Source organism: Mastomys coucha, unplaced genomic scaffold (genome assembly GCF_008632895.1).
Source record: "Mastomys coucha isolate ucsf_1 unplaced genomic scaffold, UCSF_Mcou_1 pScaffold13, whole genome shotgun sequence".
Lineage (NCBI taxonomy): Eukaryota > Metazoa > Chordata > Mammalia > Rodentia > Muridae > Mastomys > Mastomys coucha.
Window position 1 is genome coordinate 19172462 of NW_022196895.1, and position 25693 is coordinate 19198154.

Genomic DNA, 25693 nt, shown 5'->3' on the forward strand with positions numbered 1-25693 from the left:
GTAGAATGTGGTGACACAATAGTGTGGAATCAACTGACATGGGGAGAGAAGAGATTGGATTTAATGTGTCCTTAGAGGAGGTTGATGAAGTGGTGTAGTGTTATGGACTTGCAGACCTGTTATCTCTGTCCTAGGTCCTGCAGAGAAAGTAGTAATTCCAAGGAGAAAGCTATTCATCTCATTCTCCTTCTTTATTCCCCATTCCAACCATCAGCTAGTCATTACTCTCAGCTAGCCTAGGAGCACATGACTACTTTGAACACACTCATCAGTGTATTGCATGGAGGTAATTTTAATGGCAACCAAACTGAATAGGTAGCTTTCTCTCTGTGAAACCTACTGAACTTTATCATTGTCTAGAGTGTATATGTGTTACTGTGTGTATTTGAGTACAAATATGAATATATGCTGTGTATACCAGTCTCTCTCTGTCTCTGTGTATGGCTCTCTCTTTTGTTTGCTTATTCGTACATTTGTGTGTATGTGTGTGTGTGTGTGTGTGTGTGTAAACAGTCCTCAAGCATCTAAGAATCTGACTTTATCATGATCTTAAGGATCACTGCTTTGAGAAAACAAATTTGAAAAAAAAACGCATTGTTACTTTGAAGATCTGTCCTTGGAAGCTTATGCTTAAAATATGTCACATGTTGATAGCTCTAAAAACCTATTTTTATTTGTTGTTGTTGTTCTTACACCAAAATGTATTACATTTATTCACAAAGGATAAGTTCTTTGATGCATCTTTCAAATTTTTAATATATCTTATTATAAAACAAACATTGAATCGAAAATATAAATGTAGATAACCTTGTAACTTATACACAGAAGAAAAAAGAAGTTTCAAAGTTGTTTCAAAGTCTATCTGCAAAGTGAGTTCAGGTTCATGTGTCCTTAAAATCTGTTGATGTTTTCCATAAGCTCAGTGTCTCTGGCAAAATTTGAACACGTGCATGCATGATGAGACCAGACCTTCCTCCACTCCAGAGCTATGCATGATGAGAGCAGACCTTCCTCCACTCCAGAGCTATTCTATAGCAGGAAACAGGTTGGTCTCTCTTCCATCTTAAACAGGAATTTAAGCCCTGACTTCTGAGGTCTGGGGTGCCAAGATAGGAAAAAAAATCTATTAAAAGAGTTTAAAATACTAAAGTCCCAGCATCTGACAAGGTAAGACAAGGGGATAATGCGTCAGAAACCTAGCTATCAGATGAAGCCTTATTTGAAATTTGAAATTAATTAATTAATTTTTTAAATTACACAGTTTGTTTGCATTACAGAACATTATTCAGATTGTATACTATTTCACAATAAATCCTTGAGTGTTTACAGGAAAATGAAGTCAAGGTTTGAGATCAAAATATTCAGACCAAGGACAAATTTACTGTGGTAAATAAAAGCAGGTTTGACAAACACTGGAAAGGACACAAAACATTGCTTTTTAAACCATAGAATTGATTTTACCAAGGGTGAGAAATAATGCCTTCAGTATTTTATTGAACTAATACTGCAGAAGGTAGCCTTGTCTTGTTTTGTGTGGTAGCCCTTAATTCATTTTTAAAATTATATTTAATTTAAGAAGGTAATATAGAGCATGTAACTAAAGTCCAACACAATGATCAAATAACAAAGCGAATTTTATCTATCAACGAAAGATAATCTTGATTATTAATTATCTGTTACATGTTCTACCAGGTCCTAGAAAAGTGGCTCAGTGGATTTGAGCGCTTGCTGCTCCTTTGGAGGACCTAAAGTACTGACATGTAGGTCATAAACTTCTGCAAATCAATGCTACATGATGCAAGGGTATAAGGGTTCTGACTTCTGTGGGCACTGCATATACATCCTGTGTGTGTGTGTGTGTGTGTGTGTGTGTGTGTGTGTGTGTGTGTGTGTGTGTGTGTGTAGGGAATACACATAAAATAAATACTCAAAATAAGAGAGACAAAGGAATAAGAGGACAGAAAGTAAGAGACAATGATAGGATAGAGTACTGGGAAAAAGGGAAAAGCAACACAATAGAAGAAAAGGATATTTTTGCACAATGGAGTACTACTCAGCTATTAAAAACAATGAATTCATGAAATTCTTAGGCAAATGCATGGAAACAGAAAATATCATCCTGAGTGACGTAACCCAATCACAAAAGAACACACATGGTATGTACTCACTGATAAGTGGATATTAGCCCAGAAGTTTGGAATACCCAATTCACAGACAACATAAAGTTCAAGAAGAACAAAGACCAAAGGGTGGGTACTTCGGTCCTTCCTAGAAGGGGGAACAAAATGCCCATGGGAGGAAATACAGAGACAAAGTGTAGAACAGATACTGAAGGAAAGGCCATCCAGAGCCTGCCCCACCTGGGGATCCATCCCATATACAGTTACCAAACCCAGACACAATTGTGGATGCCAAAAAGTGCTTACTGAGAGGAGTTGATATAGCTGTCTCCTGAGAGGCTCTGCCAGAGCCTGACAAATACAGAGGTGGATGCTCTCAGCATCCATCTACTGGACTGAGCACAGGGTCCCCAATGGAGTAGCTAGAGAAAGGACCCAAGGAGCTAAAGGGTTTTGCAGCCCCATAGGAGGAGCAACAATATAAACTAACCAGTAACCCCAGAGCTCCCAGGGACTAAACCACCAACCAAAGAGTACACATGGAGAGAGAGAGACCCATGGTTCCAGCCACATATGTAGCAGAAGATGGCCTTGTCAGACATCAGTGAGAGGAGAGGCCCTTGTTCCTATGAAAGCTCTATACCCCAGTGTACGGGAATGCTAAGGCACAGAAGCAGGAGTGGGTGGGTTGGTGAGCAGGGGGAGGGCGGATGTGGTGGGGAGATTGGAGGGGAAACTAGGAAAAGGGATATCATTTGAAATGTAAATAAAGAAAATATCTAATAAAGTAAATAATAAATAAAAACCTCAAAACCAGATTATATAAGTAGATTGAACAACATAATAGATAAGAAAAAGCAACAATGCAAGTGTTGATGGCCTTCATGCACTTATGAAGTTATTTGCTACCATAAATTAAAACTAAGAATACTGTAGACTATGCAAAATCTAGAATTATACAACAGACAATATTTACAATGACAAAATCTCAAGTTTAAGTTGGACCTAAGACAATCATATGGAAATCAGTGTATTTCAGAGAAAACCACCTGAGGGATATGTACCTGAAAACACTAGGTGTACAACCAGTAACAAGACATTATTATGCATTAGTAGTAAGTGGTCATTGTATTAGCAGATTATTTGACAGTTTCTAGGACAAATGTCTCAAGTTGTTATTATTAACTGTTAAAAACTGATAACTACTCACACAAACAAACATAGAGGTGGGGAATAAGTTATTTTGAAAAGATATGTTCGAATTGAGGCTAACATGAATGTGATCCAAAAGTGCCCTACATTGGCACTTAGCCCAGCAACAAATTAAGAAGGTTTTGAGTGTGAGTGTGTCATATTTTTTTCACTGTCAATAATAAATCAGAAAGTCCTTTATTGTCAAAAACTGAAAAGAAATAAAAAAAATACAAAAGATCAAGCTGTGATAGGTTTATGTATGGAACAAACAGATAGGATCTTGGCTAATTTCTCTTTGATCCTTGTAAGTGAGCAGTGTTGGAATGACTATGCACGTCACAGCATCTCACAGGCATACCATGGGAGGGTGGACTCATAAAATAATCAGAAAAAGGATGCCCTGGCTGTCTGGATCAATTATGGGTTTTGTATGAAACCTGGGGTAATCCTCCACAGAAAGCAAACAGCAAAACAGGTTAGGAAGTGTATCGTTATAAAACACCTGAAGCATCCCTTGTACTACTCTGCAGAAGCAAAGATGTAATCAACACAATTCTTGCTGGTAAAGAAAAGACCTCACTCTAAGACAGATACCCAGTAAGTCCCAGAGTAGCTCAACATCTGCAAAAAGAAATGAAATTGTGGGATGTAATGTTTGCTCATCAGCAGTACAATCTACGGCTTGGAACCAGATTAAAACCTTGTGTTACAAACTTTATCTGGCTATCTTCGATTACTGTCAAATGTTTCACTTTTATCCCTAGGTTTCACCTTACTGGTGTATATAAATTACTTAATAAACATCAACCAATCATCAATTATATATTATATATTTTTACTGTTCATGAGCTGAAAATTTTCATCACCCCATTTTAGGACAAGAGGTCTTCTCTCTACAACTACTGGATACAACACCTGGAAATAGCTTATATGTAACCATTAGTTTCATCTGGAAAAAATGTATGAATATACAGGTGACTTAAAGACAAGTGTCCTTGGGTCTATGAGATTGTTTGGTGGTGTGTAGCAGTGTGATGGGTATGATAACAGTCAAATGTTTGTGTATAAAGGAGCCACTGGGGAAGCTGCGGAGTAGTCCTTCTCTCCTAATTGAGAAGTGGAGGTCTTTTTAGGCATTACCCTTTTCCAACTTGGAAGAAATAGAGACAGGAAATGTAGAAATGTGGAAACAAGAAGTTGGAATTTTCTACCTCCTAGAAAGTATAAAAAGTGTTGCCACTGAATTTTCATTGTTTTTTTTTGGGTCATCATTTTTCCACTTTAGTAGGTGATCAATTTTTCATGGATGGATCCTGTACAGGCACTGCAATAGATTTTCCAACAGATTATCAATGTTTGTGGGTTTTTTTTGCTTAATTTGGTGAAATAGGTGTTCCTTTTATTACCACCACACTCAAAAAGCAACTTTAAAGTTTATTTTACTAGAGTGAAATATTTCTTTGGCACTGGTGAAAACCTAATGTCTCAGTTAGCTTCAGATGCCAAATTAACACAGCTCAGAGTTATCTGAGGGAGTCTAAATTGAGAGACTGCTTTGATCAGATTGGCCATGGACATGCTTGTGGTATATATTCTGATCGCTGATTGATATATGAGGGCCTAGTCCTCTACGGGCTTTGTCATCCCAAACAGTGAGGTCCAGGGCTTAAATAAGAAAGCTAGTTGAGCGTGAGGAGCCAGTGATCAATATTCCTCCCTGATCTTTTGCTTCAGTTCCTGCTTGAGCTTCTGTCCTGAATTCCCTTAATGATGGACTGTGACTTTGAAACCCTAGGGCAAGTTATAGCTGATGAAACAACACATCCAAAGGCCATGGAGTAGGACATAATAGAGTAGCCTATTTGAAGCATTTAATATGTTTCACTTACCTTCAACAAATATGGAAAACCAAACTAAATGGTATTTCTTTATGTAGATTTGTGTCCTTTAAATGTTCATTTCATATATCTGTTCTGTTTTCTTACAGGCTTTGATTCGGTTATTTGTGTGGTCATCCTCAAGTGATTGTTAGATTTTTCGTGATGTTATGTTCAGTTTTACAGAGTCACTGTCACATGGGGAGGAGACTTCACACCACATCCCCCATCTTCTTGATAGCATTCTTTGATTCTGGGTGTCTTAACTTGATTCATGTTAGTGTTATGAACAAAGTGATGAAAAAATGTATTGAATATCTGCTTTATGTCCATCAAAATAGGTTAAATAGATGAAAGAGCCTTCCTCCCAATAGTTACACTTGAGTGCTTCTGAGACAAAGACAGTTACTCAATATTTGCATGGTTTTACCTGAACACTTTTATAGAAGTTGTTTATAACTATTTATAGACATAGATTATCAGGAACTCATACCATACTATTAGTGTTCATATGAGAACTAGACTGTGACTCTGCAAGTAGGCTCATCTTATATTCTAACACGTTTCTAACCTAGTTTTCATATACATTCGAGACTGTGACAGTCCTCCTGTCTAATTTCCAGAACCTGCAAATATCATCAAGCATGTCTCTTAAGTATGCTGTGTTATGTGGCACAGCTAACCTAAGATAGGGAGTTTATCTAAGTGAATCTGATGAATAAATCATGGGAGAACATAGACTCCAAGAGGCAGTCCAGGAAAGGGGAATCTCCCTTTGTAACTCCAGTACTCAGAAGGCTAAATCAGGGTATTATGAGTCTCACCTACATAAAGAGACAATGGATTAAAATATAAAACAAATTGATTAGTGCAGAGAAGCAAAAGATCTAAAACAGAAATGCTTTGGCCACCAATGAAGAATGAACCAATGAAGAATGAAGAGAAATGCATTTAAAAAAAAAAAAAAAACTTCAGGGCAACCTAAGACACCAAAAGACATTCTACTGACAGCCAGCAAGGAAATAAGGGCCTCGGTCTTATACCCCAAGGAACTACAGTGTACTTGTAAGTCAGATGGACTCAGGAGTGGGTTCCTTCCCAAGTCATCCTCATTGCAGCTTAACGAGCTCCTGGACTTAACTGTCAACTAACAGAACTCTAAGATGTGGGCATTGCTTCAAGATGTCATGTCTGCAATGAATTTTATGCAGTGAATTAAGGTGAGTATGTAAACACGTTTACAAGTATTTTTGATTATATATTAGGTTGAGTAGTAGCCAAATTTAGTTATGACAAAGGGCAGTCAAGTATCAACTCCCTCAAAGTTTAGTTCCTGAAAAAAATTCTGGGGACAATTGTTTAAAATACATTCAGTTACTAATCACTTCTAACTCACAAAGAGAAAACAGAATACCAGGTCTTTGGTTTATTTTATATAAGATAAGATCAGAATTGCCTGTATATACAAACATGTGCTGTGCATATTTAATATATGTGTATGTATGTGTGTGTGTGTGAGTTATCATCCACACATGTACACCTGTATAAGCACAAATGAAGGCCAGAGTAGGGTGTTGGGGGTCTTCCTAAATTGTATTTCACCTTTTTGTTGTTGATACTTACTGAACTGGAGGGTGGCTGTTTCAGCTAGTCTGGGTGGCCAGTGAGTTTCAGGGATCTGCCTGCCCTCACACCTCAGTGCTGAGTGACCGTTTGATTCAGCCTTGCTTGAAGTCCTGACTTGTGTTCTTATGTTTGCACAGCAAGCTGTGTTGCTTACCTTGCCAACTCTACAACCCTATAAGTATTTCTTACACAAGATTTTACTAGCCAAGTGAGAAAAATTAATATCACTTTTACTTAACATGCCAAGTTAGTATCATTTATACTTAACAATTGGCTGATTGTGGGTGTCATCACAAGTTGTGGATAACAGTTGAATTAAATAGGACAGACAACCCAGAAAGCTAGGTTCATAAAGATTCAACCTGTACATAGTTTAATCCCAGCTAATGACGTCTAGGGACTTCACAGATGAAAGGCCCAACACCATTGTTCTCTTTACTTATCAAAACGAATAAGGAAAAGTACATTTAGTCATAGGAGACTTATTGTGTAAAGGACACATGAAAGAAAACGAATAAGGAAAAGTACATCTAGTCATAGGAGACTTATTGTGTAAAGGACACATGAAAGGATGTTTTTCCAAAAGAGTGATATACGTGTGGGAAGACAGAGAGTCCATCACATCAGTACAGACACCATCCTTAACACTGAGAGGGAAGGTCAAGTGTGTAAGCCCATCCCTGAATTATGAAGCAGAGCTGTGTACAGTCACAGGCTCCCTGTGATATTGATCACACAGTTAGAGGACTATCACCCTGGTTAGAATTATCTAATTTTCAAATTCTGTCTTCTGAGACCCCAGAGTTCCCTTTTGGTTCCTGACACCTAATCCCTTAGCTATCTATGCACATACAGGCTCTCTGCAAATCATTCCACAGACTAGATTGATGAGTAAACCAATAGATTATCCTTTAACTGAAATTCCACCTCACTAAAATATTACTTATATCATGTGCCTGTAACTTAACCCTTTTATCTTTAATTGTAGAAAAAAACCCAGTGATTTTTCTTAGTATTTTCTGCAATGAGAAGCAGGTGAAGAATTGCTATATTTTGAGCGTGTATGCAGAGAGAGAGAGAGAGAGAGAGAGAGAGAGAGAGAGAGACAGAGAGACAGAGAGACAGAGAGAGACAGAGAGAGAGACAGAGAGAGACAGAAAGAGAGAGAGGAGAGAGAGAGAGAGAGAGAGAGAGAGAGAGAGAGAGAGAGAGAGAGATCCTGTGGTCGTGGTGTATCTATTAAGTTACCAAGCTTTTAGAACCAATGGTAGGTAAAGGTTTAGAGTACATAGCTTTCTCCTAAACTCTTCATGCCAGCATGAGAAGTTCTTCTCTCTGAGTCTGTTGTGTCAGGACTACTCATTAAAGAAAATGCAATTCTCTTCTCCAGTGTTCTGAGAAGCTTAGGCCACCAGCCCTTATTGAATTTTTTCATCAAATAAATCCTGAAACAAGTACCATGGAAAGTACTTGTGTGGTCTCCTTCATTCCATACTGGTCACCGGTTGTAGTTTAAAACATCAATTCCTCTTCTGTACTTTAAGAATGTCATATTTTAGGTTTCACTTCCTATTGACTTATAATGTAGTCCAGAAAATGAAAAACATGGGCAGAATTGCAGAGAGTACAAAGAGGAAATGCATGAGCATTCCCTCACCATAAGCCTGAAAACAGAACCAGGTCATATGTGAACCTTCTTGTGAAATCAGCTCTTGAGCTTTATCACACACACACACACACACACACACACACACACACACACCACACACACACACACACGCACACGCACACGCACGCACACGCACACGCACACGCACGCACACACACACACACAAGAGCACACACAGGCAGGCACTGTGGAGCTTGAAAGATGCTCAATAGAAGAAGGTCTTGCTGAGGCACAAGGACTTACCATGGAAAGTCCCTAGAATCCCACAGAGGCAGTCATACAGCGTGCATCTGTAATCCCAGTGTCTCTAAAGAGAGATCAGTGCTAGATAAAGGAGAATCCCTGAAAACTTGTTGGCTAGCTAACCTGTGTACACAGAAACCAACTAAGTTCTGTCTGAAACACATGGAAGGTGATCATGGATACCCAATATTCTTTGGCTTCCACAAGTGTACTGTGTGCACATTCAACACTCACACATTCCACACATATGCACACACCTCACACATTAACATGCTTTCTGGATGATGATTTATGATAGCTACCAGGAGTTTTGAAACGTTTTACCAGGATTGTACGATTTGGTTCTATTTAAGTTATTTCCTGCCACAATGTACACTTCCCACATATCCAACAGAATACATGCACCAATCCATTTGCGGTAGTAAATATGCCAACAAAATAAAGTAAACCAAGAAAATGTCTCACAGTTTATTTCAGATAAAATCCACTTGGGCAACTGTTGCTACATAACAGTAGTTCAAACTGTGCTATAATTGACTCTAGGCCTTAGAAACACACTTTCCTCGCTTTGATAATGAATGCTATCTTTCAGGCAAAGCAAAGGTCTAAATACAGTCCTAACCTGCCTAAAGTTTTATTTTTAAAGTGGACCCTAGTTAATTGTATGCTTTAAATTCTCCTTCCTCCATCTTTTTCTGTCTCCCTTCTCTCTCTTGTTTGTGTGCATGCATGCAAGTGTGTGTGTGTGTGTGTGTGTGTGTGTGTGTGTGTATACATGCTGTGTGTGTGTATACATGCTTGGGAATATGTATGTTCATATGAGTCTGCACGTGGGGAATACTCTCTGATAAGCCTCCAATCTGAAATAGTTGATCCCAGAATTGATTCAAGTAGTCTAGCTTGGTCAGGGTTAGTGTGGTGTTTATCCCATCCTCCTGCTGGGATTACGGGCAGCTGACAGGCCTGCATGGACTCACACAAGTTTCAGTGATCTGAACTCTGCACTTCAACCTTGTAAGGCTAGTGCTTTCTTCAGTAGCATTCCTAAATTTACTTTGAGGAAGATAACCATGGGTTAGATTAGAGTAAAAGATTCAATGCTTACTTTACAACTAGAGCAAAATAACTTACAAATAAAGCACTCAATGGGCAGGGAAAAGATGAGCAAAAACATAGAGAAGCCATGGAGATGTAGACACTAGAGAAACCATGGAGATGTAGACACTAGAGAAGCCATGGAGGTGTAGGCAGTAGAGAAGCCATGGAGGTGTAGGCAGTAGAGAAGCCATGGAGGTGTAGGCAGTAGAAGAAAGCCATGGAGCCACAGGCACTTCCACTCTCACCTCTAGGGTTTCTTTTGTGGCCTATATTTATACTCCAGCATACCCCGGGTCATTAGCTTTTCCAAAACAATTTCTGAAAACATGAACTACAAACAAGGAACAGAATCCAAGACCATAGAATTATTATTAGAATATAAAGATACTTAAATACTTGGTTATAAGTACTGTGCTGATCTTGGCATGGATGAGTAGCTTAGCTCTGAAGACTATCCACTAGCCTCTTAGATGGCATGAACTAGAAGACTCTGTAAATGTATGTAATGTATATATAGTATAGACATCAGTTCAGTGACATAATTGCATCCTGGCTTTATGGGATTTACCTATTTTGGATACTTTCCCCATTGTATTGCAACAGAATAGAGTGGGCCTCCCTTCCCTTAACACCCATGCCACCACTTTTCCCACCGGGCTTGTGCTGCAGATTTTCTGCAGTAATGTTGGACATATAGCATTAATTAGCAAGCTGAAAGGCACTTTGGTTTTCACTTTTGGCTAGCAGACTCCTGTGAGTCTCTAATTTACACATTTCAGCTCTGCAAACACTTGCCAAGCAATATGTTAAGAATGACTTTTAATTTGGCAGAGCCTCCATTTCTATGTATTCTGCATATGTGTTCACTGCCACTTGTATTATTATACAGCTATGTCATCAGCACAGTTATTGTAACAATATATCATTAATTACGATTATGCACTATTATAAACACATTTATTTCCATTTGTATAACTGTAGAATGTTGTTATTGCTACAGTTTTAATTAAAGTTTCTATAGAAAACTGTGTGGTTAATCCTAGTTTCCTCAAAATTTTAGGTCTTTTGAATTGGCAGATCACATTAAAACAATGGCAAAGGTTGAAATGATAGCTCAGTGGGCTTAAGTACTTGCCACAGAAGCCTGATGACCTGAGTTCAATATGCAAAGGGAGAAGGATAGAACTAACTCCATAAAGTAGAACTCCCTTTATATGTGCCATAGCATGTGTGCATCCACAACAAACACATACATACATTCACACACACACACATACACACACCATGTGTCCTTGTACGTCTCTGTACTTTGGGAGGAATTTTAATGACTCTACATTCTAAAATTTGCATTCCACTAATTCCCTTTATCTTTTTTGCTAGCTAAATTTTGAAAGAAACCTAAGCACAAGGCCAGTTCCCAGTTCTTCAAAACATAGGAATGAAAAGACAGGGGAGACGTGGGGCTAACATCCCAATGGACATATGTGCACAAGGCCAGTCTTGTGCATCCAGCTGCCACTTGATCCAGGCAATGAAAAATTGGTCTATTATATAATGTGGTGGAGTCTTGTGTTTCTAGTGTAGGTGCTGATAACAGTAGAAGCATGTGAGATATGCTCTAGTATCAGTAATAGAATTGAAAAACACAGACCATCAAGTGATAAAATGGTTCTCACAAAAATGGTATTTTTATATTATGTGTATTTTATATTTTGACTAATATAAAATATATTTTAATTGTATCACAAGAGATCTATTGAGTTTTAGAAAGGTTAGTTTAACTAAGTGTTGAACTTTTAGTTTCTTATCACAAGGAAACTATAGAATTTTAGAAAGGTTAGAACTGGCACAGGGAACATAATGAGTTGGTAAGATCATCCCAGAATATTTTATCTGTTAAACAAGTACTCTTTAATACACAAAACACAAAATGAAACTATTTGTCATTATCTAGTTTTCTGTCAAAATTTAAATGACATGGCTTTTGGTTTTGATTATTAGCTCTTCCAGATCTAAATATTTAGTATAACAAAGTTGCAAGTAATATATCATTAGGCTCTCCACTGACACTTTCCTTGAAAAGTTAAAAATAATATGCAAGCACTAGGGAGAAGGCTCAATGTTGAGGAACACTTGCTGCTTTTTCAGAGGGCTGGAGTTTGAGTTCAGTACTCAGCTGGAAGTGGATCTACACTATAATACTAGCTTCAGGCCCCCTACTGGCCTCTATGGGCACTTTTATGTCTCTGTACATGCACATAAACAGAGACACATAAATAATAAATCTTTGAAAAGAAGAAATCTTCCCTTTCTCTGCTATCTTCTCTTCTGTCTCCTGTCCCTTTTCACCATTTTCCACCATCTTCCATCCCTTCATTACCAATACTGACACATAGAAATATATATAATGCAAATGTTATAAAAAACAATGGCCACTAAGACAATCATGGTTGATGGTCAAGAAAATGCAAGGTTGAAGTAAGAGGTTAAAATTCTAAGTTCAAGTGAAACCTTGAGAGATTCTGAAACCAATGCTGTGAATTTCTGTAAGAGAATAAAGAAAAAAGAAAGAACCAGCTCTCATACTGGGGCCTTTCTCTGTTCTATCCACAATGTAAAGAGCAGCAAGCAAAGGCACGAAGTAGAAGACAACCCCCCATACCCTCTGTGTGGTCAGTGCTGTTCATGGGAAAAGAGAATCCCTGAATGCCTTGTTAAAGAGAGTGCATAAAGCAAACAAAAATTCAAGTTAAAATACATGATTTTCCCCTTAAATTTCCCCCAGGCCTAAAGCAGTTTCTAGAGAGAAGGCACATATACACTGCATTCTCTAATTAAAGCCATACCTTCTGGGATATACTAATATTTTTAAGTAGTTTAGAAGAATTTTGAAAGCATTCTAAGTTTTATTTTCCCTTCCTTAATATTTTTTTTCTAATTAGAGTAGCTATTATTAGATACTTCTCTGAGTTATTGGCTGTTCTGAGTAAAGTTAATTTATTCTCTTTTGGGTTTGCTCTACTAATTATTATATAGTAATGTTATAATGTGGGTCATAGCTCTTAATCTATATTATCTATGGGATTTCTAATACTATAGTTATTTTTTATTCAAAGAAATGAGACAAAATGAGTCTATCACAGAAAAAGTAAGACCTTTTAAAGAGTTTTCTGTTGCATGAAATTATTAATGTGATTGAAATTTATTGTGGGCTATGACAGGGGCTCCCTCAGTGCAATAATTAATTTACATGCACAAGATTCTGAATTTGATTTCCTCAACCCAAGTTTTAAACTAACCTTCCAGGTACCATGGTGCATACTTGTAATCCCAGCACTGGAGACTCAACAACAGCAAATCACTAGGACTTGACAACCTAACCTTCACAGCTACTCCAAGGTCTATGAGAGATAATGTCTCAAATAAAAAAGTTCGGCAGTGGGCTGGAGAGATGACTCAGAGGTTAAGAACACTCACTGTTCTTCCAAAGGTCCTGAGTTCAATTCCCAGCACCCACATAGTGGTTCACAACCATCTCTAATGGGATCAAATGATCTCTTCTGGTGTTTCTGACCGCTACAGTATACTCAGATACATAAAATAAAGACATCTTCAAAAAACAACAACAACAATAATAATAAATATAATGTTTTTAAAAAGTTGGGTAGTAGTTAAGGAATAACCCCAAAATGTGGTTTCCACATGCACATGAATACATATAGATACATAGTATGTGTGCATGCGAATACACAAAAGAAAATAAAAGTATATTATCAAGTACCACTATAAAATTAGTCATGAATTTAAGGAAACAAATGATCATATTTTTATGCAGGATGTAAGGGTTTTAAAACTCCTTTAGTATAGTTTAATGTTCTACTCAGACTTTAGTCTGATAGTAAACAATACCACTCTTTCCTCTAATTTTCCCACCTCTTACTGACATTTATTTAATCAAGTCTATCAGTGAGATTGAAATAAGTTATCTTTTCAAAAACAGCATCGTGGGCTTTTAAGAATGAGAAATTTTTAAGTCATTCATCCCAATAAACTTTTGCTTCCCTGCAGAGACAAACCATCCAGAAAGTACCAAGATGGTGCTCTCTACAGTTGAGGAGAATACTCCACTAACCCTTTCCAAGTCACTAGGAGTCTGGTGGCATTTATATGGGTGAACAAATTTGGGGAAATGTCTATTGATCCATACCAATCAAACTTTTAGGTAAGGGGTAACTGTAATTTGTGCAACCATAGGTGCATATACTAATGAATATTATTCAAAAAATACACCAAGAGAAAGAAACACAAAGAATTTTCTGTCTAAGAGAAGAAAGAAGATCTAGTGATTACTATCAACCATTATGCACAGTGCATGCAAGTTTCCATATCATCATTTCCTTCTTTAGGGCTCACCTATGATACAACTAACTACTGTCTATGCGTTTTGAATCAGAAAAAGTCATGTGTTGAAGTGTTCTCAGAAGCTGGCCCCACACTCTGCTTTGTGTCAGCACTTCATGTCACATTGGCCTTCAGAACAGAGTGCTTCACCTTTAGAGAAATGGGAAACTATGTTATAGATAGAATCCCAGGATAGATGTTCTGAAAAGCATAGCATCAGGACCTAGCTTTGTCAATTACAAGCTGTGCAGTTGGTCAGAATGTCTCTGAGCCTTAAAGTAATTACAAAGAACAGAGGTGCTTGTTAATTCTTACATCTCAGAATGCTTATTATGATTACTTAATGCTTACTGAGCACGGAGCACTGTCCACATCAACAAAAGGGCATTATTATCTATGAGGAAACAGAAAGCCTTTCATGAATAACTGGAAACAAGAACAAGGGAGGACATAGTACATGTTTGTTGAATGAATAACCAGAGGATGAAGGAATCACTAGATGGGTGGATCAATGAATTCATAGATGCATGAAGAAATAATGCAAGGCCAAGGTTACACTATAATAAAGCTCAAATTTGTCTTGTTTTCCTCTTACAGGAATAAAATATTCTTCTGTGAAATACTTCAAGTATTCAATGCCCTGCTTCTTCATGACACAGGACATACAGGCTCATGAATACTCAAGGCAAGAACAATAAAACCAATTATTTCCTCATCACTATGTCTCTGTGGGGCACTCAAATGACTTATGTGCATCACTTAGAAATGTTAGTTGCAGAGTGAACTGAAATAATCATGTTTATAACTGAAATAATTATGTTTATTAGTTACACCCCACCCACCCATCTAACTACCAGTTTCTTCACAGAACCAGATCATCACATAATTACATATGCCAGGAAGAGTTTTGCAACCCTACAGTGACATACTATATATTACAAGGTGAATTTCTGTAGCAAGACAAATTTAATTAAAGGAAGTAGTCCCTCTCCCACAGACTCTCTCAGGGCAGTCATCGTAAAAACGCATAGATTTCAATCTTTATAAAAATGGCTCTTTTCATTTTATTTTATTTTTGAGATATAATTACATAATTTATCCCTTCTCTCTCATCCCCCCATATTCTTCACTACACCCCTACTTGCTATCTTTCAACTTGATGGCTGGTCTCTTTTTTCATGAATTGTTACTATTTGCTATATATATATATATATATATATATATATATATATATATATATATATATATATATATATATATATATATATATATATATATACTATATGTATATATATATGCATATCTATATATTATATACACATCAGTCTTCTGATTCATGGATCTAAGCCTGGATTCATCCAAAACTTTCCTGTAACATATCTAGGAGTTCATCATAAAAAAATATGTGAGAGACAATGATTGGTGGATGCCCTCTTTTCTAAATACATATCTGTTAACCTCTGTCTAGACTGATCTTTTTTTGCCCCACACTTTCTAACAAAACAAGTTGTCCTCTTTGCTTTCCTGAAGTCCTCTAATGGTTTGATTGTGAAGTTTCCTTGGCAGGACTTGGTTAGAAACCCCTTGGTCTTCAGTAGGTGTTTCTCTTTGCCAAAGCTAGGGACCTTGGGGTAGTAGAGGCTAACTGCCAGCACGGGTTGCTGGTGGCATATAGGTTAGCTCCACATCTTGTTTGGTTTTGTTGCTTGACTCTGGCAGTGATAACCCAGATCCTCAGATCGCTTTCCTCAGAAATACAAGTTGCTCCTACTGCTGTTCCCTCCAAGGTGGACTGTCCCACTGAAACCATGATCCAAGTAATCCTGTTTCCTATCAGCTGTTTTCAGATATTTTATGAAAGTAGTGACAGAATCAACAGAGGCACAGAGGCTCCTATATTAGCAGAGTTGTTGAATTTCTCCAACAACCAAACCTTGCTGAGGAGACTTTCAGGGTGTACCTTCTCACATGACTAGAAGAGGCCATCTCACAGCAAACTTGCTGATCCTCCGGCTACTATAATCTTTGCCCGTATTTTAACAGAATGTATATGTATATTTTTTTCCTTTGTGTGGAGTAGGTTTTGTCAAATGTTGAGATCAAGTATAAACGTCTCCTAGTTAAAATAATTACATTTTAAATTTTATTACAGTCTAGTAATTAAAGTCAAATATTGATTGAGCATACCAAAGGATTGTAGAGAAAATACAAAAAAAAAAAAATCTTCAAGTTTTCATATACTCTATTGCTTCACAATATACAAATATTGAAGAAAAAACAAAAATGCAGCAATTAAACAAATTTGAAGATGTTTTAAAATTTCATACAACCATGTAACCTCAAAATAAGTTATACTAGAAGAAAATTAATTATGGCAATAAAATATAGTATTTATTATTTTGTCTTAATAATCAAAATTATGATCTCTAAAATTAAATGTCCTGCTACTCCCACTTCAAGTTGGCTTTCCTCGTGTCTGGCAGTGGCACCTGAGCAGTTGAGGCATAACAGTTCATTTTTATAATGTGCACCAGCCACAGTCAAATCTATCTCCTTCTGCTCTTCCATTGTCACGCCACCTCTCACAGGATACTATGATTTTTCTCACTATTCAACATGATCTCCAAATCCAGTGTTTAATGAAAGCCGCAACTCAGCATTAATATCCCACATTTATTGCTACCTGTCTTATCCCCTATAACTTGTTAGTGGCCAATAACACACTTCTTGATTAAACAGATGAATACAACTTAATGAATGTATAAATCACATGGTTTCTGTATGTGTCACTTCTTCCCTCCCTGTCTATTCAGAGGTAAGTTTGCAGTCCTGATCACTGTTGCCCACTATACCCCCTACTACTGATCCATCCTACTCAATATTCACAGGATATAAAACAATTTTCTTATGCCTTCACAGGCCCCCATTCACAACCACACAGTATCTATATGTATCTACATGTAGCCACAGTATTATCTTCATGCTGCTACTTCTCTAGCTATTATTCCCACTATTTGCAACACCGTTTCTTACAGACAATTCAAAAATTGCATTGAAGATGTTTTGTCTCAAGTCAAAATCAAACTTACAAAACACATGTTATTACCACTTAATACTCCTTTAAAGTGGCCTTCTAACCTGATGCTGTTCATAAGACTGATCATAATATGCTTTTTGAAAGCAAGGCAAACAGTATTCACACCTCGGCACCGCCTTTTCTTCTGAGAACACTCACTCTACTCTCTTTTCCAATATCGCATGAACTACCAACTACAATTGACAGTTTTACAAATTAGCCTGAGTTTGTACGTTAACCAGCCACCAACAAAATCTCATTTCCATGTCAAAGCATTAAGGATTTCAAAGGTATTGGAAGATTCTGATGGTCTCAAAGTTTTTACTCATCAGTTGAACCCTGACCTTTTTAATGAGCAAAGCTTTTAACACTAGGTCAAGAATAGGACATTGATGTTCTTGAATATACAGTAGGGCAGCCTTTGAGGAATAACTGCACTGATAATGAGCTACTCCTTACAAGGAGCAGAACGGGCAGATAAAACTTGCCTTGGAGAGAGAGAAAATCACCAGGATGGGTCTCCATGACAGTTGTTACTGTGTATTTAAAAGACACAGCCTGGAGAGGAGAGGATGAAAAAAATCTAAGCAGAGCACATATTTTTAACTTGTTGGAAATACTTGTAAATCTCTACAACAGGTGAGTGGGTTAACTCCAACGTAAATATTTAAACTATAATTCATTTATCTATTTATGTGTATTGTCATTTAGTAGTGCCCCGTTTCTTGAGGATTCTTCTTTTATTTAGTCCTGTTTGATAATGTATAACTCCTAATATTAAATAATTTTAAAGTTGTTGGTTTCTGTCACATTTGTTCTGTTTATGGAAACCAGCAAGTTAATCAACTTTGCTTTGTGGGACTAGCAAAAGATAATAAATTTCCTTCTTTCAGTTTGTGGCTTTTAAGTGTTCTAACTCTTAAAAATAACTGAGTTGTCACAAACAGACTTCGAAATGATCTATAAAAATATTTGAAAAGAGTTTCCGACTTCTTGCTTTGTCTCCATTTTCTTAAAAGAGCCAGATTCTGCATAGTTATGACTGGGGCACTGTTCAATGAAACATAGCCCACACCAGTCTGTGTGTGCTTCCGAACAAATGGAAATGATAATTTTATGTAACACTTTAATAAATTGGTAAGATTCAAGTCCTACAGCTTATCTTAGCATTAATCAGTTTCAGAGAAGTGAAGCCTCTGTGTGATGTGAAGTCTGTTTTCAAAGCAACATTCAAGTCTCTTCCATTCTGAGAAATTAAACCAGCACACACTTCAAATGGTAATTAAGAATTTTTATGATAATGGCTATATTTAGCACAGACTGTCATGTGAATTGTAATGTGTAGTACATTAGTAATCGAGTGTTGTGTACATGCGAAATAAGACCCAGTTTCTGAACACGTTACAAATATATAGCCATGATCTAAACAATTGAAAACCATCATGAATACAGTGTGATTTAAATTTCACCATGAGTATTTTAAATGAAATAACTATTCACACAGCATAAGACACTCTAAAAATCACAATTAGAATTTATAACGGCAATAAAAATCTATTCTTTCAAGCATGTGTGCATTAAAATGTCCTTTGAAATGATTACATTTTTGAAAGATTAGACATCTCCACAATGAACATTGATATCAAACATTGCAAACTCATATCTTTTAACATAAAAGATAAATTATTATAAAAGGAATTTTGTAAAGATAAAACAAGGGGGGCTTAACACTCCCCCCGAACAAAGTCAATTTGCAGCAGAACGCACTGTGTGTTTTTACCAGCATGAGGGAGGAAAGTAGCAGCAGAAAACACAATAGCTAAACAATGTACTCATCCTTAAAGAATACCTTTCATCACACTGTAATAACCTTAAAGAACTATGCCACTTGTAGGTTTCCAAGAGCATTTTTAAAGAGGGGGTGTATATAACGGACAGGAGAAAACTGAGTCCCCAAATCAAATTTCACCACTTTTAGTGATGAACAAACACAACTTGCTTAGACAACCAGATTTTTTTTTAATGAAAAAATAATTTCCCTCTCCCTCTGGAGTTTTAAATCTCAAAGCATTAGACTTGGGATAATGCATGAACCGCCAATGAGCAGACAATGCATTTTCTTGCTTATTTAATTTGGCTATGCTCCCAGAATTTACATTAGGATTCAAAGTATCCACCTTTTGTCCCTCAAGTTTCTGATCCTGTGATCTCAACATGCTCCCTAAACTGGGTGCTCCCATGCAAGGTCCCCACTGTCATTCTGCAGCTGCATGGGACAGTCTTCAGCGAGGCTTACAGAATCCTCACTTATCAGCATTTTACTCAGAAGGAGCTCACACTTACGGTGAATTCTGCTCTTCAACTTAAACACCAGTGTCTGTGACAGCCCAGTTCTATCATTGCTGATCCAGCATCCCTCAGGCAAGGTCCAACCTTTCCCGGGAAGTGCACCCAGGGATTAGTCTGACTTCCCCTAAATTCTCTCCTCAGCACAGTAAGAGCTAATCTTTCCTGTATGAAGCAGGAGATGGTGTTGCTATGACAACAGAGCACATTCTAGCAGTGGGACTACTGAGATGAGCCTTCAAAGACTCAGAAGCATGCACTCAGTTTTCCTCCAGGGTGATGGGTTCCTTCCTTTAGGATTTAATCCCCCCAGCAAGTTGACTGTGAGCCTGGCATGTTGATTATGTATTTTGCTACAGGGGCGATCAGTGGAGAAGAACATGGATGGATGATCCCATAGTTGTTTAATAAAAGTGCCATGCTCCACTGTGTTAAATTTCCAGTTTTAACTGGTCCATAAAGCTCTCTTAAAACATTACCCTACTTCAGTTTATCACATTCTTCTTAACTCAAGACAACAAGAATACACTAAGAACAGAAATATCAGGGAAGCTCCATTTTCAGTGTGTGTGTGTCGGGGGGTTATATTATCACCACTGTATGCACTGGGAGGTTAGATACACTTACACATATAGGTGTGTGAACACACACCTATTCTCTCTCCAGCATCAATGTCTAGAGCCTTCAGGTTTCAGAATGGGGGAGGAGACATGCTAACAAAAACAAATCTTTGCAGCCACATTCTGCATACATATATTAGCCAGAGAATAGTCACAATGCACGCCAATCATCTAGAAAAAAACATCATTCCAGTGTTGCTCTACACAGCAGCTGTGGAGATCAAATGCCAGGCCGTGCCCCCGTCTCGTTGTATATGCTATTTTCACACCGAAATACTACACATGATTATAGATTGTAAATAATTGACTATGTGTATCAACAGTTCTAAATGTCTACTCTTTCTGTCAGAATACTCATTTTTGTCACGTTGTGATTCAGACAGACATCCCTTTCACTGGAAGGAAAAATGCAGGGAAACTTCTCCCTTCTTGGTAGCTCAGGTTTGCCTTAAAACAGCAACAAAACAAACAATCAAACAAACAAACAACAACAACAGACAGGATTATATCCAGAGTGACACTTTGACATTTTACTTCTGTGTTTGTGTCTGCATATGGGCTGCCCAGTGCTCACGGAGGGGTGCATACATGCTAGTGCATATGAATGTGCAGGTCAGGGGTCAGCATTCACTCTTATTCTTAAATGTTCTCTACCTCTTTTTTTCTTTTCTTTTTTTTGAGACAGAGTCCCGCACCTGGCTAGCATGTGCTGGACACTACCTCTCTTTGGCTCCCCAGCATTGGGATTACAAGTGTAGTTGTGCCCAGCTTTTACTTGAGAGCTGAACTTCTGACCTCAGGTTCCTGTCCCTGCATGACTAAACCACCTCCCCAGTGCCACATCTGTCAGCTGACAGGTTACTTTCTCATTGTTTTACTGTTTCTTAATTCTTTATGTCAGGGGTAGCTGCTTTTAATAAACATCATGGTTATCCCCACCAGCTTCCAACCACTGGGCTCCTTTTTGGCTACAACAACTGATTTTCTCGTGTAGTGCTCCTGGAGAACAGGAAGGCAATTTTACTGTCACCAAGGCGAAGGGATCCCTAGACAAGCTGGTCAATGCCCTATTGATATCCCGGGGGGAAAATCATTGAGAGCTCTTGGCAGATCACCCTAATGGGTTTGGAAAGCTTTAGATATTAGCTTGATTTCAATATTGGGTTAAAGACAAGCGGTTTTATCTAGTAGCTCACATAAAATGGATGTGGTATTTTAAAGTTCTTTTTAATTTGTGCTCTTGATTTTTATTCCAGTGAACAGTAGCGATTGCATTTGTTTGAAGTGTGCTGTAGGCTATTGCCACCTTAGGATTTATGGGAATTGTCTCCCTACCCCAGGATATTCTTTTCTAGGGACTGTCTGAAAACAATCTCATAATTCAAAAAGTTAACGGCACCTGTTTTCATTATGTTTGTTATTATCTAATTAGTAAAAGGATTTTATTAATTTTTTTCTCTCATCTTTAGGGAAACTGGATAAATGCCAAAACATGTAAACAGCATATGGCTCACTTTCAAAACCAGCCAACCAGAATCATTTATTTCTAAAGAATTTCTTAGCTAAAAAAATGTGTTGAAATGATTTCCTGCTCCAATAGTAATGTTTACCATCTGCTATTCCTTTAAGAATAACTACCTGAAGAACCATTATATTCAGTATTTCGAGTTCTCTGTCCCCTCAAGATGACAGTATTATTTATAAAATTTGTATGTGAGTTGTAATGTGGCACAACTCACTTTTGAGTTTTGAAAATGAGTAATAACTGAGTTAGGGCATTTGCAACAGACTTTCTTATGCTAAGTTTAAGATTGATCATTTTCTCCCAGGTATAAGAACCTCTGTCTATCATCATAGTAATCAGTGTGTCAAATAGATTACAATATCATGTTTATCTTAGAGGAAATGGAGACAAAGTGAGAAAGGAAATAGCATATTTATCAAAAATGAGTTATAAATATCACTACAGTTTGGATTTCAAATTCCTCTCAAAGACCCATGGGTCAAAGTCTTGGTCCACAGAGTGGAAATTTTGAGAGATAACTGCAGCTTTAAAAGGTTGAACCTCATGGCCCTAAGGTCATTGCTCATATACCCTGAAAGGGTTTGCAGGGCTCAGTGCATCTGCTTCTGAACCTGGTCAGATGGCTCTATGACGTTTAGGAGACAGAACCTATAGTGCAGTCTCTAGGTAACTAGACTGTGCCTTTACAAGGTTCGTGGGGTTCCCCTCATCTACTTCTTTAACCGATTTAGCAGAAATGACTATTATGTTCCCACCTCTGCTTCCAGCATTATGTGTCATCTCTAAAACTGAGATGCCTCAGTTTACTAAAAATCAAAGCTGGAGAAATAGTAGAACTGGAAGATTCTTATAAGCATTTAAGTTATATGTACATAAAAAATTCTCAAGGTGTCTGGCATACATAAATGATGGATATACATTTGATGATAAATACAAGAGCTAAATATTATTCTCTTTTGTTTCTGCTTTCTCCTCTCCCTGACCCCTCATTCTTCCCTCCTTCCTCCTCCCTCTTCCCTTCTTACTCTTCCCCTCTTCCCTCTTCCCTCTTCCTCTCACTCTGTTCTGGTTTGTAAGACAGGGTTTTTCTGTGTAGCCCTGGCTGTCCTCAAATTCACAGAGATCTGCCTGCTTCCGACGCCTAAGTGCTGGGATTAAAGTTGTGCTCCACCAAGTCCAGCCTTGTTTTTGCTTTTTCTAATGTACTATACACAGAAAGGCAAGCATGCAATATAATTTATGAAGGTTATTTTATATCAACCATATTACTTTAATATCTATTAAAATGAATTAATGATATTTAGAATTCAAAACATTTCAGAAAAATGCAAACTTATTATGTAACAAGCAAGAATGGTTCAATAATAGTAATAAATACATAACTTCTCAATAAATGAAATAAATTTAAAAATATTTTTATCATATATGAATTATCACTTAGAAAGTTGGTTTGATACCTTTTTGTAGATACAACAGTGAGTACTAAGATACATAACTGTACATCACTGGGGTCTAGAGAGTTACAAATAGGATCACTGTAGCTATGAAGTAGCATGGTTCATCAACAGTATCTTAGAACTCTTGGAAGATGTCATAGAGAGAGTGATCAATTTCTAATTATGAGATGCAAAAGCAAATATTCAAATATTTTGCTTTTATAGCAGATAGCAGTGTTCCATTAATTTTAATACCTAATAAACAAAGTAGATAAATAAAATTCCAGAAAAAAACCAGATGATAAACATAACTAAAATTACTGATCGTTATATATTTGCAACATTAAAACCTACTAATTTATTCTTGTAGATCTAAGCATTTACTAGATACTCATCTATCCAGCAGCAGTCACAGGTAGGTAGGGGAAGTAAAAGCTAGACAGATTTTAAATTGTAGACATTAATTGTTTAGCCACATACAAAAGCAAACACTTTACCATGCAAGCATTAATTATTTTGATATAAATTACAAGCAGAATGCTATGCTATGATAAGAAGTAGAGGAGACCTTCCTATGTCTTTCCCACTGTAAGAAAATGGACATGCAAGGTCTTCTAATGAGTGGGTAGGTTAAGTTATACTGTAATAGTCCACCAAAGGTCTATCTGAAAATAAATCAAAGCTAGTTTTTAAAATATATGTTTTAAATATAGTTTTAGGGAGTAGACAGTGAAAGGCAACCAAGTTGGGAGCAGAAGTAGAGGATCACTTGGAGCTTGACTCACTCAGTCAAATAAATGGCTGCAAAGAATAAGAACCTCCGGGAAGCAAGACTGTGAGAATATTGGTGTGCTTTAAAACTTTAAAAGTAGTTCTCAAGATTGGAATGTATTTATTATACATTTCACTGATAAAGCATGTTAAATTTGACCTTTACAAACAATAAAAAGGTAATGGTTTCTTGTAAATTCCATGGAGCTCATTGATTCTCTCAGAGTACAGGGAAAGTAGACAGTGCCACGAGACAGAAGAACTGGTAAGGTTGAAACAGATTAAAAACCCTAGTAAATCTCATTATAGAGAATGGTAGGCCTTAGAATCAACTCCTTGCCAGACTCTTCATGTCCTGGAGCATGTGACCATAACACTGCACTAAGAGGACCATGACAACCAGTCACATAACATGAAACCTAGAGTTCTCCAAGCTAATGAGATAACCTAGATAGGCCTGGAGTGTTTAACCAGTAAGCTTTCCTCCCTGGGCATCCCTTCCCGCAAAAGGTATTTCATTCCTGGTTCATCCTGAGTAAGATGTATGCATTGTATGCATTTTCATCTGCCATGAATAAAATAGTATGGAAGAGCAAAGACGCCCTCTTTATCAAGATCTACCATCCGGGGTCCTTCGTCATAAAGAGCCTCACCTAAATCTCCCCTAGAAGGCCTCTTTTCCAGCCCCGCCATACTTTTTGACACTCACTTGAAGCCAAGCCAGATTCTGTCTAGTACAGGGCTCAGCGCAAGACAGTTAGCCCTGTTCTTAACTCTTCATGGTCCCCGGCATCATCTGGGTACACAGGAGCTTGAGAACCACAGCATCGATCCCAGCCCGCCAGGAGAAACACGGAATTCCACTATTGTAGACTGCTTTCTGCCTTCACTGAGCAACATGGCAGCACTCTGGTTCCTCGTGGCAAGGAAGAAAGACAGCCTGACAGAGTAGAACTGTTGATTTTTGTGGCATTGTCCTATCTATAGGCACGATATGGCTAGAACTGCCAATCAAACACGGTTTTTGCATGGTTGCTGGTTTGGGTTTGGATTGTTGCATACCACAAGTTTATAAGGTTGAAAGTGAATATTGGAAGCCTACGTGCCAGTATTGTAAGGAAATTCTTTATGAAACCAGCACCTTTAAATTTCTGATACAGATGTTTATTTTACCACGCATTCTGCTCGATACTATCCCAGCCTCTGCTGCTTTATCATTACAATAGCCATCTTTACATTATAGGGGTTGTGTATGTGTATGTGCGTGTGTATGTGTGTGTATGTGTGCATGTGTGTGTGAATGTGTGTGTGCATGTGTGTGTGAGTGTGTGTGTGCATGTGTGTGTATATGTGTGTGTATGTGTCTGTGTGTATGTGTGTGTATGTGTGTGTATATCTGTGTGTATGTGTGTGTATGTGTGTTTGTATATGTGTGTGTATGTGTGTGTGTGTGTGTGTGTGTGTGTGTGTGTGTGTATGTATGTGTGTGGGGGTATGCTTTTTTTTTTTTCAGGGAAGCAAATTACTGTGTCCTTCATTTACTCAGGAGGTGACTGGCAAAATGGAGAAAAACAAACAAAAAAGCAGTAAACCAAGCACTCATACAGTCTCAGCACTTAGGAGAGTGAGCCTGGAAAATGTCAGTGTTTGTTGTCATTTGGGTCTAACAATAAGTTTCATAAGAATCAGGA

The 25693-nt window shown here is 37.6% G+C and overlaps 1 protein-coding gene and 1 long non-coding RNA gene across 11 annotated transcripts in view; one reads left to right on the plus strand and one right to left on the minus strand.

Moving 5' to 3' along the window:
• Nol4 (nucleolar protein 4) overlaps positions 1-25693 on the minus strand; it is a 322425-nt gene that overhangs the window by 135470 nt on the left and 161262 nt on the right. The window lies entirely within an intron of this gene.
• On the plus strand, positions 47-14946 carry LOC116086907. Of its 2 annotated transcripts, XR_004117183.1 has the most exons (5): positions 47-286; positions 919-1045; positions 1693-1760; positions 5302-6411; positions 14826-14946. It is a non-coding gene; the product is annotated as an uncharacterized LOC116086907 (long non-coding RNA). The 2 variants fall into 2 exon arrangements; XR_004117182.1 differs by lacking the exon at positions 1693-1760.